Source organism: Neltuma alba, unplaced genomic scaffold, assembly GCF_004799145.2.
Source record: "Neltuma alba isolate B1F8T4 unplaced genomic scaffold, ASM479914v2 tig00002499_pilon, whole genome shotgun sequence".
NCBI classification, from domain to species: Eukaryota; Viridiplantae; Streptophyta; class Magnoliopsida; order Fabales; family Fabaceae; genus Neltuma; species Neltuma alba.
Genome location: NW_021632883.1, coordinates 41,349 through 45,958, shown reverse-complemented (window position 1 = coordinate 45,958; position 4,610 = coordinate 41,349). Strand labels below are relative to the sequence as shown.

At 37.4% G+C, this 4,610-nt stretch overlaps 1 pseudogene; it reads right to left on the bottom strand.

The window, feature by feature from the left end:
- Positions 1-428: 428 nt before the first annotated feature.
- LOC114730122 (ATP-dependent Clp protease proteolytic subunit 6, chloroplastic-like) lies at positions 429-4,396 on the bottom strand (annotated as a pseudogene).
- Between the last annotated feature and the right edge of the window lie 214 nt (positions 4,397-4,610).

Below are 4,610 nucleotides of genomic sequence, written 5' to 3'. Positions count from 1 at the left end.
TTTTCAATAATTAATTTGTGAATTTCATAGTTCTTTGAAGCGATGAAGAATTAACTGAAACTGGCAAAAAGATAGAGCTGTTGGTCGAAAACACGATATTACCACTCCCCGAAGTCAAAAGCATGGAGTGGAAGGAGACATTTAGAAGACTTAAAAGACTATCATTTATAAATTAAACTCTACAGCATTAATGTGGCATGACTTTAACATGTTCAACTAGCTTTCTGATAAACAAATATTTTTCCGATAACAGCAGAAATTGTGAAAAAAAAACAAAAAAAGCTAATATGTCAAATACAATTGCTGTGTTGGAGATCCAAAATGAATTTGAGGCCGGCTCCTCAGAATTCCTAATGTCTGGAGAAAAATAATAAATGATGACACAGAAGATTAGACATCTACTGTTCATTCCCGTTTCCAGGACACCGTCAATGAGACCCGAACTCCAAAGCCTGCAAATAAAAAAAAAAAAACAACGGGAAGAACTGATTAAATTGTAGGATTGGCCCAACAAAACAGTGAACAGATCTGATGTACAACGGAATGCGGATTAGGAAACAGTAAAGAGAATTAAGAATCAGGGAAGGGAGAGAGGCCTTCCCGCAGTTTAGGAAAATTCTTAAATACACTCGGTAAAGACTGGTGGCGTCAAAAAGAACTGACAAAGCAGTAGAAACAGTTGTTCACAAACTTCATCTTGCCGAGAAGGTCGGAAATTATTGTCTAAGAGTTCATCCAACGTCCATGCAACAAATTCTCGAAGTTATTGAAAAATTGACCATATTACCTCAGAAACAGACAGAAATCTGTCCCTCTCGGTGTACTGTTGCACCTTCTCCAACGGTTGACCAGTAAAAGCAGAATACATCATGTCAATTTTCTGTACCCCAAGTAATAGGGGAAGAGAAGGTAGTTAGGCTAAGCATTGCACCGAATGTCAAAACAAGAAGACTGCTATCATGGAAACTTGAGACCAGGATGTATGAAGGTTTAGCGCACTTCAAAAATTGGGATTTTAGATCCCGCCTCTTAAAGCCAAGTGTAAAATATAGATTTCCAGATAGAGGCAACTGATGACCACTGACTCAGAAAACCCAACAATATTTTGGATGCCCTTCTATGATTGTCATAAATACTTTTCTGGTAAAGAATATAATTACTCTTCATGCACTTTCACCTCCCACAATACACACAAAGCTAACAGTTTACTTAGGTATTTCAGCCAGCCATGAGTTAGGAGCATTCAACAGTTGGAGAAACACTAACATGGCGAGATTGAACAGCTTCATTCACTTGGCGTCTTCACATCTTCTACATGACCCTACAAGCAGATTAAGAGCATTAGATCCGTGACACCTTTAAAACAAAGAATATACATCATCCAACAGTTTTCATCCAATGCCAGTCCAAATTACTTGATTGCAGTCGCCAGATAAAAAAACACGCATTCAACAAGTTAATGGACTATTGTACCACAACTCAAGTCAGACTACAAAAAGGTGCTTTTACAGGGGTGAAAGAGTGCTTCATAGTCCGCTTGAAAGAGGAGTCTTCTTTCAATAGGAATGAGTAGATCAGTTAGACGACACATTTTAATCTGTCCGTTAGACTAAAAAGGGACAAATTCCACATTTTGACACGCAGATCCCATCTTCTTATGCAGGCAAAATTTATTTTCCTTATATTTCACATATTACTACAAGGCTTATTGTTACTAAATATTTTACATACTACAGGGTTTCAAAGAGTCTTGAGAAAAGGTAACGGCATCTGATAACTGTGAAAGTGTGAATGTGATATATCCAAGCAGCAAATCTTCCCTGTAAGGGACTTGTTAATTAATACAACTAAAAGTTCATATATTGATGCAATTAAAACTAGATTTTGAGCGTTAATATGAATACGAAAGTCATGAATCCTGCATTTGGTAGCCCTAAGAGAAGAAAAATATCAAGAGCTAAAGCGTGATTAAAGCATGACCAAATATAAGAATCGTTTTAAAGCCCGAACATAAAATATACAGTGTCATGGCAAGATTATCAGCAAAAAAAGACAAATGTATTTATCCCATGAAATTCAAAAGTAGATATCAGAGAATAAACATATACATTTTTAATTTCTTTTAAGTCTACATCGCCTTCTCCTTTCATTGCACCTCACTGTATTGTTCTCTACAGTCCATTAGCATATGCACAAACTCTAACAGGCATGGTTGACAACTTCACATAGGGTGGTTAGACACGATACTCTCTTTTCAGAGTTTCTAAAACACAGGGTTCGTTTTGTTTCATTCATTACATACAGAACACCAAGAAATAAAAACAAAATGAGAGTTTAAAAAAAACTTAGTTGAGGACCGTGGTTAATACAATGTGACAAACACTAACATCCACTATTTATTTTCTCTGCCCAATAAACAGGGAAATATTCTTCTCTTTCATGGATTCTCATTCTCTCAAGTGTATCATCTCTAACAAAATAACAAAGGGGCAATTCTTACTCCACATCCACTCTGAGGTTGATGTATCATAATGCGTGCATTTGGCATTGAGTACCGCATCCCTTTCTCCCCCCACCAGCAAGGAGAAGAGCTCCTTGGCTTGCAGCTACTCCCAAAACACACTGTACCAACCTTGGGCTTGATCTGGAAACAAATGGAGCAGGTTAAACGCTTTCACAGGAGGAACATTAACCACAAGGATTTGAAAACTAGCTAAGGTGGAAATGATGTAATTGGGTTCAGAAGGTAAATCATCAGGGGCAAAATGAGAAAAGTTTTACAATCTTACCCAAGACATGCAATCATAAATTGCCAACACTGAATAAGTGCTTCCACCAGGGCAGTTTAAATATACCTACAGTTATAAGCAGCCGAGTATAATACCATTCCAAGCTCTACAAAAGTAAAATGACAATTGTGAAGACATATCAAACCAGTATATCCGAATCCTCATCAATAGTAGCTAGTGTCACAAGCTGCGATATAACTCTCTGAGCCACTTGTGAGTTGACTGGCTGTCCAATGAATATTATACGATTTCTAAACAACACAGATGATAGATCCATAGGTCCTCCAGGAGTGAAGATTGCTGGCATTACGGGTGGATTCCCCTTTTTAGCCTCTATTGCACCATAACTACAAATAAAATGGAAAATAGATAAGTTTTTTGCTCACATTCAACTGGCCAAAAATGAAAAGACAAAGCAAAAAAAATTCAAGCTCGTATGAGAGCCCGTCAACATACAGATCCAATGGAACAAAGATTCAGCTTCACATTTTCCATATTCTTTCGGGGGGGGGGGGGGGAGAATTTGCATTAATGATTCAGAAGAAATCTAAAGCATTTATAAAAGATGTTTACAGTCAAGCTATGGAATGACTAGCCACAGTTTGCCGTATAGATGGTTCATGGTATTTATCATCATTCTTCAACATATTAGCTGAAAGCTTCTGTTATGTTTTCTAATGAAATTCTTTTAAACAAATTTTTCCACAACAAGCATAAAGATACCATCCAAATACAATCAATCGCAAAGCAAGGCCATGAACATAACAAAAATAACAGAATTGGTCAATAGTAACATGATGGTACTCGAAGCAATTGAATGAGGAAAGGGATAATTGCATGCCTTGTGCTAGCATCATAGATGCTTTTCTCATCAAGTTTTAAAGGAAGACCACGGCTTTTACTCGCGAAACCTGGATTAAATAAAAATGACATATCAAAACAATGTTTCACACTGTCAAGATGAAATAGCCCACATGCAGAATTCGCGACCACATAAGTCATACATAAACGCAATTTGTAAAATGTATTTGGTCAGACCAACAAAACACACATACATCAAAATACAGTTTAAGTTTGAAATCATATATACATAAAATATACATTTAAGTTTGAAATCATTATACAAATAAAATATACATTTTAAGTTTGAAATCATATACGAGTCACCTACCGTGAAAAACTATACTAGTTACCGCTTACTCGCGGCACTAATTGCATCAAATAGGAAGCATTGGGATGAAACAAGTTGCCCAGATAGTTTCGTCTTTCTTAGTTTTGAATGGCTACTAAATTTTCAATTCCAGCTGAAAATAACAATAAATAGGGGAATTACCTATCTTTGTCGGGTCCCCGTATGGACTTGGCAAGGAAGAAGCGATCGACCATGGGTTGCTGTTTCACAGAAACCCAACTCATAATTAGAGGTAAAAAGTAGTATAATTCCACTTGGACGCAATAAATCACGTCAATTGATAATAGATATACGAACCTGTGAGAATAAACGAGGTTGGACGAGTTTGCGTTGCGAAAAGCGATAGATAAGTTCGCAGTCGCGGGAACGGAGATGGCCGGAGCTACCATTATGCAGGCAGAGAAGCGGAAAACAAAAGCTGAAGCAGCGACAAGTAGTGTTTTTTTAAAGATTTTTTATTCCACAAAAGTTCGGTTCTGGAAAAGCCCACTGGGCGATCTTCTCTCTGCTTCGACGATGGTTATCCAAATGTGGCCCAGGCCCATTTAGGCAGGGTTGGGTTTAGCGGAAGCAGCTAGTCTCTTACAATGCGGCGAATCAAGATTCGAATCCTAACTTAGAAGATGTGC